Raw genomic sequence first — 13,562 nt, 5'->3', positions numbered from 1 at the left:
GGGAGCATAAGTGTTATGCTAATAATCATCATGTTAGTGGGAGCATGATAATTATGATAAGCATTGCAAGTTAGCAATGTTAATTATAGAAAACAAAAATTTTAATTGGGAAAAAGTTGTTTTGCTATAATTAAGGGAGAGGAAATTATACTTCATATCAAATCTATAAGGTTTAGATCTGAGGTTTTAATCATTTAGTCAAGGATATATATGAATTTCATGTTGGAATGGCTCAACATAAGGAAATTCTGTATATGGGTTCATTATTTGCGTTCTAAAATTCGATTATGATTACGGCATCCCTTTTCATAATCTGAATTATGAGAACTTGGCAAATTGAAATGGAAATATTATAGCAAAAGACTGGTTTAGTCTTTATGTAAGACATCATGAATCGTGTCCCATATGCTTCGGATATAGGATCGATTACATGTGCTATAATCATCTGTTCTAAAATTTTCCAAATGCCTGGGGCATTAAGAAGGGAAAAGGTTTAGAACTGGATATGACTAAAAGGATTAAACAATTGTCGAGGACAATCTAAGGTTTACCAAAGATTGGTTGCTCAAGGACAGTTGGAAGTATAGTGATAATTCTGGAAGGACCATATTGACATAATCTGTAAGGAGGCAACTCTTGTTCAGAAGTGATAGTCAAAATGGAATCTGGAAATGTTTCAAAGTTAGAATTTTCACTCTGTGTAAGATTAAGGAAACTTAATGCAAGAAGGATGGTTCCAAGGAGTTGATCTCCTTTGGAATGATCTGTAATGTTTGTTGTCAAGTCTTTATGACTTTGTGCATAATCATTACAAGAGGATCAATGCATATAAGTTTAGAATCTGACAGATTTCAGTAAATGGCATGAATTTGGAATTCTTGCATTTGCAGTAAGGATTTGGGAGTGTGAAAAGAGAATCATTGAAGTTATGTTCAATGGATCTAGTTCACAAAGTAAAGATCATAGACAAACATAGTATGCATACTTAGTGTGTGGCATGACTAGTGTTTTGAAAAAAACATAGTGTACATGCTTGGAGCATGGGACAACTATTGTTTTAAATTCAAGAATAAAGTTGATAGCTGAAACAGTATACAATGAATAATGTGTAATCATATGGTGATAAATAAAAGGTGTTTATTTATGTTCAAAGAGTTGATACCATATTGGATTCAATTATTATTGTGTTTCACTTTGCATGTTTTGACTTCCCGAATAAACTGGGTTATTCTTTCGGAATGACTAAGTTATTCAAACTATCCACAGTCGGTCATATGTTGGAAGTAGATATGAATTAAGACTGTCATGATGGGTTGTAGAGGTCTAAGGTGTTGGACAAGGCTACAACAATCATGAGTGCTCATAAGTTCTGAGTATTGGATTCAACCCGCGCTCATTGGAATCACTTCATGGATTTTATCACGAGTGATCATGAGACGATAATATCTTATATTCTTCAAACCTAGAGATATGAGTTGTTACTATGAGTTGATAGTACATTGATAGCACGAAAACGCATTTGGTAACTCGGTGCTATAAAACGTGCCTTTGTGTATGATTCAACAAGTAGTAGAACAAGCCATATGAGTCGAAGTTTATCCGTTCCTTTTACCTTCGGGATAAAAGCGATATCTGTGGGCCCCTCGATGATTTGATGATGACAAATGGAAGTGCTCGGCCGGGCCAGGACTGATTTGATTTGTTCAATTAGTCAGTTGTCATAAATCGGAAATCGGGAAACAACAAATGGACAGAGAGAATGATTATAATCCATGTCTCAGTCCATATGATATCTAGAATGGAGGAATATATGATCCCTTATCTAATGGACAAGTCACTGACAAAGGTCAGAGTTCATCTACAAGGTCAGAGTTCGACAGAAGCTTTTGAGAGCTACGATTGCCGGTTGGTTCCTGAAGTCATACGCAATAATAGTTTTAGACTTATCCAAGTGGGAGACTGTTGGATTAATGTCTAAGTCCATAACTATATTTGGTAAGACTTGACCCGACCCGGCATGGTCCATTTGGGTTGCATACCATCATGCACTTGAATGAGAGAAATAAGACACTTATGGTTATTAATATATTATAAGTTCTAGTATATTAATAATAAGAATAATAAGATTATTTAATTAGTATTGATCAAGAATTAATCTAGGATTAATTAAGTGATCAAAAGAAGACTAATTAAATATATGGGTTGATAGTGTAAATCATCCATACTTGTATAGTGGGCTAATGCTCCATGGATAATCAAGTTGGGCTAAAACCCATAGGATGGTCCATGGATGCTCCATGGTGTATTTGTACCCATGGATCCAAGGAAATGGAAAGCCATGACAATTAAGAGTTTACCCTAATTGTGTAACTATATAAGCATCTTATTATTGAGGAAAAATTGGCCACTAGTAGTATTCAAGAAAGGGCTAGCCGATTTTGGTGAGTGTAGAATTCTCTCAAGTCATTCTAAGTGTTTTGATGATTGTGATTCCATTTGAGGTGTCACACTTGGGGCACTAAGCACTCAAGCTTCATGAAGACTTTCTACATCAAGAGGTATGTATTCTATCTTGTTACATTATTGTTTTGTATGCTAGATTAGGATAATACCTTGGAAGTTCTTATTTGCATGTATAATAGAGAAAACATAGATCCAAGGTATTTAGGGTTGCATGTACACTTAGGAAGTGTTAGAATGCTCAAAACCCAACACTCGGCGAGTCGGAGCGGGATCCGGGTCGAGGAGTAAGTGACCAACTCGGCGAGTCGGCTAAGTGGACTCGGCGAGTCTGGTCTGTGCGAGGAAAACCCTAAATCCGGGGCTTGGAGCCTATTTAAACGTCTCAATCTTCTTCCTAGGGCTCCTTTACTGCCCCTCACACCCAGAACGCCGCACCCTAAGCCTCCATTGTGTTCATTCAAGCTTCTAGCCATTTTTGAGTGGGTTTAAGGAAGAAGAAGGAGTGGGAATCCTTGAAGCATCAGGGAGTGGCTTTGGATCTGAAGTCTGGGAAGCATTTCAGAGCATTGGAAGGTATCAATTCGTTTCTCTCCTCCATATTTTTCCTTGGTTATGAGTTTTGGGGCTTTTAAGCCATGTTTAAGACCAATCTTGAGCTTGAGGTCCAGATCTGAGGTTGCTACCTCAGATCCATGTTTATTTTGGTATGTAATCCCATAAAGTATCAGCCATTGGGTGGAAATTGGAGTCTCTTGGTCCTAAACCCTAGCTATGGGTGTATTTTGCCTAGATCTCACTCTCTACACGTAAAGGTTGCAACTTTACGTGGGAAATAGGCTTGGGGAGGGTGGATCTATAGTTTGAAGCTCATGCATGACCCGGAAGTCCTCTGCATGTAAGTGGATCTTAGTGGACTCGACGAGTCCTTCGAGTGGACTCGGCGAGTAGCTTGGAGATGAGGAGGAACTCGACGAGTGGGATGAACAGCTCGTCGAGTCGGATGAAGATGGGCATGAACTCGGCGAATTGGATGAACAACTCGTCGAGTTGGATGAAGTTTGTCGTGTGCTCGGCGAGTCTGTTCTTAGACTCGGCGAGTCAGGTCGAGTGGTCCTAAACCCTTCGAGTTAAGACTCGAGTCAGCGAGTCGAGCCAGGACTCAGTGAGTTGGTCAGGACAGGAATCGAGAATCAGTAAACTCGGCGAGTCAGGGGCTGACTCGGCGAGTAGAGTCGCGAGTGGAAGGACTCTGGATTTATGGACTCGGCGAGTCAGCAGGGTGACTCGGCGAGTAGGGTTGACCTGGAGGGTTGACTTTGTCCAGGACATCGACTTTGACCAGAGTTGACTTGGTTAACCTTTGGAGGTCAGTTAGACTGAGTGTTGGGTTGTTGTTGGTAGCTCGGGGAGCTAGCGGAGCAGCAATTCGGAGTTAGCGGTCAGGTAGCGGTCGAAGGGGTTAGCAGCGGCAGTTCGGCAATATCAGGTGAGTTACCTTCCAGTAGCGGTGGGTCTAAGGCCACAATGCCGACCCACCAGTAGGAGTTGTATGATAGATGATCGTCTTTGTGATATCATCTAAGTTCGCTAGTACCTGATATGGTATATGCTAGCATGATATGTTGTATGTGATAGTAGTCGAGTTCGGTTGTTAGGACCGAAGGGTAGTCAGACACCCCAGATACGTCTGACAGTATGTGATGATATGTTTGCATGCTGGCTTGTTATGTTATATGCGATAGAGGTAGTATGAGGGGACCAGTCCCCGTGTTCGGTTGTTAGGACCGAAGAGTAGTTCAGGCACCCCATATATGTCTGATAGTATGTTTATGTTATGATATATGTGATAGTAGCAGTAGGGGGTGGAATAGTCCCCGAGGGTCGGTTGTTAGGACCGACGGGTAGGTCAGCGCCCCAGAATGGCTTGACATGGGTTGGTCAGCACCCCAGAATGGCTTGACACGGGTAGGTCAGCACCCCAGAATGGCTTGACACGGGTAGGTCGGGCACCCCAGAATTGCCCGACAGTATGTATGCTATGTGATTGTATGGTATATGGTATGATGGGGGAACTCACTAAGCTTCGTGCTTACGGTTTTCAGTTTTGCTTTCAGGTACTTCTGGTAGCGGAGGGAGGAGCTCGGTGTGATCGCATGGCACACACCATAGAGTAGTCAGCCTGGGAACGTTTACTCTGATAATAAACATGTGTTTTTGAAAACTTATACTCAAATTATGTTTGGGAATGATGCTTTGTTTAAAGTAATGTTTTATTAAAAAAAAAATTTTGGTCTTAAATTTTGGGATGTTACAGGACTTGGGATGAATGCTGATGCGGTGTGGTCGGTAGTATTGGGCCCATACTACCGAAGACACTGGGTCAGTGGGCAACCCAAGTAAGAATCCCTAGGTATCGGAGACTGAGTAGGGTTGCATTATCGAGTACGATTATGCTCGATAGAGTCTCTGATAGTTCTATATTGTATTTCAGAGGCATCATGGTTGGACCACGCCACAGACCGAGTACGAGCAGTGTGAGTGACGAGGAGATTCGTCAGATGATTCATGAGGAGGTGGCTGCGGCGATCCGGGCCGAGATTCCGGAGATGTTTGGGTCTATTAAGACCACTTTGATGGAGACCTTTGATGAGCGGTACGCCGCGTTGACTGAGGCTGCAGCCGCTGCAGCTACCGCAGCTGTGGCCGCTGCCAGGCCACAGGGAGGTGACTCGTTGCTGTTTCGGGAGTTCAGCAACACGAAGCCACCTGAGTTTGACGGGACGCAGGATCCGATCGCTGCGATGAGGTGGATTGCTGATATTGAGGGATGCTTCTACACTTGTTCATGTCCGGAGCATCTGAGAGTACAGTTCGCCTTGAACCAGCTCCGTCTGGGAGCGAAGGATTGGTGGAAGTTCGTGACGGCGAACTTCACTTTGGCAGAGATTTCAGCTGTGACGTGGGAGAGGTTTACCTCTATGTTCAGAGACGAGTACGTTCCCCCGGTGGAGAGGGAACGGTTGGTTCAGGAGTTCTTGACCCTCAAGCAGGGTACCGATTCGGTTACGGTGATCACGCGGAAGTTTCATGAGAGGGCGATGTTCTGCCCCAAGCTGGTGTCCACAGAGCAGGCTCGGATGAGCCGGTATTTGGGTGTGTTGAGGAGGGATATCCGGGAGTTCGTGTCGAACACCACATATCATACCTTTGCTGAGCTTCAGGCGAATGCCAGGAAGCGCGAGATCGAGTTGGAGACCCAGGCCTGGGAGGAGGCCGAGTCTCAACGGGTGGATCGGCGGCCGGCTCAGTCTCAGCCGGCAGCCAAGCGGACTAAGTCCGCCGATTCGAGGACGGGAGGTCCGAAGGGCCGCACTTGCGGAAAGTGAGGCAAGGGTCATGAGGGGACATGTCGATCAGGTGCTTGCTACAAGTGTGGCAAGGAGGGGCACATCACTAGGGATTGCCCCAAGGGGTTTATGGTTTGCTTTCATTGCAACCAGACCGGCCATCGGAAGGCCGAGTGCCCTCAGCTTCATCAGGGATCTGCACCTGCTGCCAGGGCTACCGAGACTCGACCAGTGAAGGCCGAGGCCCCGAGGGCTCGTGGGAGAGCCTTTCAGCTGACTGCGGAGGAGGTCCACGCTGTGCCCGATGTTGTGGCAGGTATGCTTTATTTCATGTATTTATTTTGATGTTGAGATATTAAGCTTATGATATGATATGTGTAGGTACTTTCCTTGTGAACTCTGTACCTGCCTTAGTGTTATTTGACTCAGGTGCGAGTCGGTCTTTTGTATCTTTGGTATTTAGTCAGTAGATCAGTGTTAGTCGTGAGCCGTTGAGTCGGCCTCTGAGAGTTTCTATAGCTGATGAGAGAGTGATTTATGCCACGGAGGTTCTCCAGGGATGTGTGTTAGAGATTTTCGGGGTCGAGTTTTCGATTGATTTGATTCCTATTGCGATGGGTGATGTCTGTGTCATTGTGGGCATGGACTGGTTGAGCCGATTTGGTGCAGTCATCGACTGTGAGCGTCAGCTGGTGACCATACGAGACCCTAGTGGGGGAGTTCTTTCAGTGTATGGCGAGGGTACACGCTCATACTACTAGAAAAACAGCCTTTAATGACGCGCAAACAATGACACTCGCTGATAGAGGATGCGCATTTGTGCGTGCCCTAAAAGATAATGTCAGTTTTGCAAAATTTGAAGGATAAAGGACACGCATTTGTGCGCGCCCTAAAATTAGTGTCAGAAAAGAAAAAAAAAAGAAATGCGGAGGGCGCCTTTCATAAAATGTGCGTCGTGTAAATGTGTCGCTTTATAATTTTTAAGTGAAACACACGTTTTAGGCGGGAAATGAAATCGACTAAAATTACTCCCGCCTATTGGATTCCAAAAATTAATCCCCCCGCCTCAAGAAAAATCCCTAGGGCCTTCATCTTCTCCTTGCTCATACGTTCTCATACGATATTCAAAACCTCACTGAGTCTCTCCTTCTTGAAATCCTCACAAGATTGCCCCTGAAATCGAAGGGATCATTCTAGGGTTCTTTTCAAGATGGGAAGGCTCTCTACAACGCTCGCTACCTTGGCTCACCTCATCTACCAACGATCTCGACTCATCTCTTTTAGCCGGAGAGCTTGGGATAACCTTACCTCGACAGAGACCGCCACATATGCTCAAATTTACAAGCCCTAGGTCTGGTTTAATGACCATCAGATCTTCTTTGTGATCTGTCTCGCACAACAAGACTCCCTCTCAATAACATCGTCTTCCTTGTGTTGAAGGTATGATAATATCATCTAAAACTTAGTGGGCTCGATCGCACCCACAAATATGTGATTCTACCTACAGTAATCGAGACCACAGTCCAAAGAGCCGACATAGGGCTTTCAAACATGAGATTTTATGAAACTTCAAACCACATCTCTCTCAAATTGGCATTATTCACTAAATTTTCATATATATTGTTAAATTCTCTTTTCTATTGTTCGAATTTTTGCTTGTTTATGTCGATTTTGCCCTTGATTTGGTGATTCTCCCCCTCATGTTGACTTGTATTCTCTGAATAGTACTTAATTTTGACAAATTGGTTCAAAACACAAACAAATTGGAAATTTAGGGTTACTTAACTGTTACCATAAAATTATCAAGACAGATTGACAAATCTGTAGTTCAAAAGATTCTTTTTCCTATAGAAAAATTGTAATTCTGTTTGGAATGAAGGAGCAACATAATAGAAAAATAGAATGTGCATGAATTCTAAAGGGCAAGAAACATTATCCATGTGGCTTCTGAATTTCTATGTGTCTGATACATGCAAAAAACATTATCCATGTGGCTGCATGGGGCAACATAATAGAAAACTACTATGTGATACGATTACCTTTTCTGTTAAAACCTTTCTCCCTAAATCATCTCTTTAATTCTATCTAGGTTTATATTCTACTTCCAATTTGGGGGTTTGATGCATTCGGTGGTTGAATTCTGGGACAAAAAGTTGTATGATTAGGGATAGAAAAGATTTTTATAAATTGCAAATTAGATATGGATCCGTTATACATTCAACCTCATTTTCCTTTTCTACAAGTCTCAATACTAGGGTATGGCTGCATGGGGCTTACAGGTATCTATAACAATCCTCTCCCTAAGGAAGAAGGCAGCAAAGTGCTAAAGGAAGCTTTTAATAGAGGAGTTACATTCTTTGATACTGTTGATGTATATGGGGTTCAGCATGCTAATGAGATACTAGTTGGGAAGGTAATTGTATTTCCTTATACAAAACAACAAAGCTATATAAATAATCTTCATGAAATTATTGCAATGTAATCACATTGCTAGACATTTATCCTAGTTGATTAAACTAGAATGCTTCAGGCATTAGATATGGATATGTTCTATAATATGCGTGATTTTTTAACTTCTCTTCATCTATTTCATTATTTTATTCTAATTTTATGCTTTTTTTTAAGAAATGTACTATAATTGTTTCATTTATTGATAGGTATTGTTGTAAAATGTAAATAGGGAAAGTTTCTAGTTGATTTAGCTTGTCATGGTGATAAGTTGTTCCAAGTAGTGTTCAAGGAAAGGTAAGTAATCTGGGACAACTAATCTTTGTTTCCCCAAATTGCAATCCAGTCAAGGCTTCATGAATTATTAAAATATAATTTTTTTAATATAGCAACAAGATCCATTGCTGTGATCAGTAAAATCGATTAAGAATAAATTACAAAATGGTCCCTGTGATTTCTGCTATGTATCAGATTAAGAGCCCTCACGTCTCTGTGTTGACGAGGTAAAAAAACTACACATTATTTTGTTTTTTCATTTTTAATTAATTCCCCTTTTCTCTTATTAATATTATTATTCTTTTAATTTCATTTATGTAATTGTTTGTAATGAGTACAGGTTCATCGTGTACTTGCGGACATAGTTTCAGCTTCAGCTAATGCTACACCAGGACTTGGGAGATATCCTCCATTTGAACGAGAGGTACTTTGCCTTTTTCTTTTTCTTTTACTGATATGAGAAATGTACTTGTTTTTACTCATGATAGCAATTTGATAATGCTGATGTGGCACTGTTGTGTGCTATTGTTTTGACTAGGTGGTGACAATTACTACAACAGCTCTGGAGGGGTATAAGAATGATGCAAAGGCCATGGTGATTGCACTTGTTATCATTTTCTTATGTAATATCGGAACTAATGGTTGATATATCACACACTTAATTTGTCTACTCATAAAGTTGCTTTGGATGGTATAGCCATGAACACGAATTAGTCTATGTTCGGTCAGTTACTGATGTACGCCCACAAGGTGCTTGACATAATGTCTATGTGCGATGGGCTGAAGGAAAACACAACACTAAACTATGTTTCAATCTATCCAACAGCCTCAATGAAAAGGATTACTACACATTCTGGATTGCAAAATATGATCATGACTCTTCATATGTGTCACCAGGCTTACCTGATAACAAAGATTGTTCTCTGATAACAAAGATCCAAAAAGTAGATAAGTATCCCACCCTTAATCAGGTAACTAACTAAGTGTATGACTGTAGATATTTTCAATTCCTTTCAAGTGTATACGTAACACTCAGTGTTGTTTTTGCAGCCAACATTAGTGGCTTCGGGAAGAAATCCACCTCAACTTTACTTTTGAACCAAACAAAAACCTTAGAGATTCAATTCTTTAAAGTACATGTTTCAATATAAACGACTTCTAACTGTAAGTTTCCTGTTTTACCCTTTTTTTCACTCTCAAAAATCAAAAAATTTGATGTTTCATTTTCTTTCTTCATCTTATAGGTTTGGTCTGCACCAAATTACTGCTATCGGTGTGGCAACATCTCTTCCAGAAAATGTGGTAAGTAGCCTACTTTTTCCTTTTAAAATGATTTATTTGATTTTAATAAATAATAATTAATATCCTTGATGATATATATATTTACCAGATTATGCACACAACATTTCACATATTATTTTTTTGTTTTTTGTATGCCAAGATTCAATTTTTAATATTTTTTTATACCTTGGCAAGATTTATTGACTTTCCAACTCTGTTACAACATAAGGAGTGTTGCCTTTCTAGACTGAATAGACCATCTAAACGAGACTAAATGACCATTAAAAATGCTAAAAATGAAAAAAATACGAGTTATAAACTAACCTTTGGAACATGGCTGAAAACCATCCTTTCTTCTTTGAATCTACTTTCTTATTTGTCTCTGCTTCATCATCATCTGTGCATCATTCCTCTGATTTTTGTTTATTCAACTACGTTTATAAAGATCTTGTCATATTTTTTTATGTTTTTTTTACTTTTCAGCTCTAGTGGAAGCTCTGTCTGCATTAGTTCTTGCATTTAACTCTCTAAATAAATGATTATTTATTTTTTAGATAGTGTTTTACCTCCTCAAGTTTTGATCATTAATTTGATTGCTAAGTGTGCTCATAAGGGCACAGAAGTTAGCTTATAGTTCTCTTTCTGCTTTTCTACTCTTTTAATCCCAATCTGTCCTAACTATTTCTCTACGCCTGTTCATACTACTTCTTAAGGTATGGGCAATTGCAGATTCTAGACGACAAGGCTTTCTTGGCTTCAAAGAGTTTATTACTACAATGCAGGTAGTTTTCTAGCTTTATCTTCTTTCTCTTCTATCCACCATTTCTGTATACATGACCCTTTTCGGTGTGTGTGGTGATTGTAGTTAATTTCTATGGCACAAGTAGGACACACATTAAGTAGCGACCTCTTAAATTCTGATGGTAAGCTGTGTAACCACATCATCTTTTCTGTACACTTTTAACATGTAAATATGTAATATTTTAACCTTTGATTACCTTTCTTGTGTTCATGTTATCTTACAATGCAGTTGATTATGAAAATTTGAAACCACCTGTTATGGATAGTCTGGATGTCTTACTAGCTGTATGTATACCTTTCTCTCACCTCAACTATATGCATGCCACTATGAGCCTAAAAACTAAATATATTTCTTGAAAGTTAACATGTTTGTTAATGTATGCAGAAGAAAAAGCGTCCAAAAAGTGATCCTTAAAATAACGGTAGTCCTGCAGTTGAAATAGAAAACTCAGATCCTGATGTTATGGGGCCTCAAAAGGTTTATAACATTTATTGTGTTCATTATTTAAAGACATCATTTAAGCTTCATTTATATAAAGAATTAAAGATACATTTGATTATAATCAAGATTAAGGGAGACTTATAATCATGTTTGGCATTCCTTTCCAGTAAGAAATAGAGTTGTATGATTATTTGTTAGTTTTATAGGAATGTATAACACATGTTAGCAATGTATTATTTTTGTTTAACATTTGAATGATTCTTTGTATGACATTATAATTTGTGCAATTTATTTTATATTATGCAATGGATTGTATTTTTTGTATATGGTATTTTATTTCTATTATAAGAAATTAAATGAAAATTTAATTTAAAAATTAATAAATATATAAATTTTTTTTTTAAACATTTAAATTTACGATACGCAAAAATGTATGTCATCTTCATTTATGACATGGCCTTTCTTGACAGGGGCTTTCTTCATACGCATTGCGTGTCATTAACACGCGCGTCGTAAGGTTACGACACGCGAATGCGTGTCGTCTTCCTTTATGACAGGGCCTTCCTTGATACGCATTGCGTGTCGTAACCGCGCGTCGTAATTGCGCGTCGTAAATGCGCGTCGTCTATAGACGACGCACAAAAGCGCGTCGTCTCTCTTTATGACAGGGCCTTCCTTGACACGCATTTGCGCGTCGTCTGAGCGTTTTACGACGCGCAATGAGCGTCGTAAAAGGCCTTTTTTCTAGCAGTGTCAGGATCAGCTTTTTGTTCGGCCGCTAGGGCGAGGCAGTGTCTACAGCAGGGCTGTAAGGGTTATGTGGCGTATGTGATGGATACGCGGGTGGCTTCCGATAGACCGAGCTCAGTTGAGGAGGTTCCGGTGGTGCGTGAGTTTCCAGATGTTTTTCCCGAGGAGTTACTGGGTGTGCCTCCTGTGAGGCAAGTGGAGTTCAGTATCGATTTGGTTCCGGGGGCCGCGCCTATCGCTAAGGTGCCTTATCGCCTTGCACCTCCAGAGATGCAAGAGTTGTCCTCGCAGCTCCAACAGTTGCTGGGGAAGGGGTTTATTCGGCCGAGCAGCTCGCCGTGGGGAGCACCTATCTTGTTCGTCAAGAAGAAGGATGGTTCACACCGGATGTGCATTGACTACCGGGAGTTGAACAAGCTGACGGTCAAGAACCGTTACCCATTACCGAGGATCGACGATCTATTCGATCAGTTGCAGGGAGCATCTTGGTTCTCCAAGATCGATTTGAGGTCGAGATATCATCAGGTGAGAGTGCGGGATGAGGACGTCCAGAAGACAGCGTTCAGGACGCGATATGGGCATTATGAGTTTGTGGTGATGCCTTTTGGGTCACCAATGCTTCGGCTGTGTTCATGGATCTCATGAACAGGGTATGCAGGCCGATGTTGGATCGGTCGGTGATTGTATTTATCGATGATATTCTGGTATATTCGAGATCTAGAGAGCAGCATGAGGAGCATTTGAGGGAGGTCCTCGGGGTTTTGAGATCGGAGAAGCTTTATGCAAAGTTCTCCAAGTGTGATTTCTGGTTGCGGGAGGTCCAATTCCTAAGACATCTTGTTAACCAGGAAGGGATTATGGTCGATCCGGCCAAGGTTGAGGCGGTGATGAGTTGGGAGGTGCCGAGGTCACCATCTCAGATCAGGAGTTTCCTTGGGTTGGCAGGGTATTATCAGAGATTTATCAAGGATTTCTCCAAGATCGCAGTGCCACTCACCAGATTGACCCGGAAGGGTGTTGCATTTTCATGGGGTCCTGAGCAGCAGACCTCCTTTGAGACACTTCGCCAAAGGTTGTGCGAAGCCCCGGTATTAGCTTTCCCGGAAGGGATGGAGGATTTTGTAGTATATTGTGATGCATCGATTTTGGGGCTGGGTGCGGTGCTGATGCAGAGGGGTCATGTGATAGCATATGCATCGAGGCAGCTGAAGCCTCATGAGATGAGATATCCCACGCATGATCTAGAATTGGGGGCAATAGTATTCGCTCTCAAGATTTGGCGTCACTACTTGTATGGGGTTCGATGTACGATATACACGGACCATAAGAGTTTGAAGTACTTGATGGATCAGCCCAACCTAAATATGCGTCAGAGGAGGTGGTTGGATGTGGTCAAGGATTATGATTGTGAGATCCTGTACCACCCAGGCAAGGCTAATGTGGTAGCCGATGCGTTGAGCCGCAGGGCGGAGAGCACTCCACTGCGAGATGTCTGTTTGAGATTGACCGTAATAGCTCCGGTATTGGATGCCATTCGTGGGGCACAGGCCGAGGCTGTGCGACCGGAGATGCAGAAGAGAGAACGGGTCGTTGGTTTGGTTTCAGAGTTCGTTACGGATGGACGAGGGCTTATGACTTTTCAGGGTCGGATTTGGGTACCGATTGTGGGCGGTACGCGTATTACTTTGATGGAAGAGGCTCATCGATCGAAATTTTCGATCCATCCGGGGGCTACGAAGATGTATTTGGATTTG

Source organism: Lactuca serriola, chromosome 3 (assembly GCF_051521515.1).
Source record: "Lactuca serriola cultivar US96UC23 chromosome 3, Lser_US96UC23_V15, whole genome shotgun sequence".
Taxonomy (NCBI): Eukaryota; Viridiplantae; Streptophyta; class Magnoliopsida; order Asterales; family Asteraceae; genus Lactuca; species Lactuca serriola.
Note: the sequence above shows the minus strand (reverse complement) of the source record.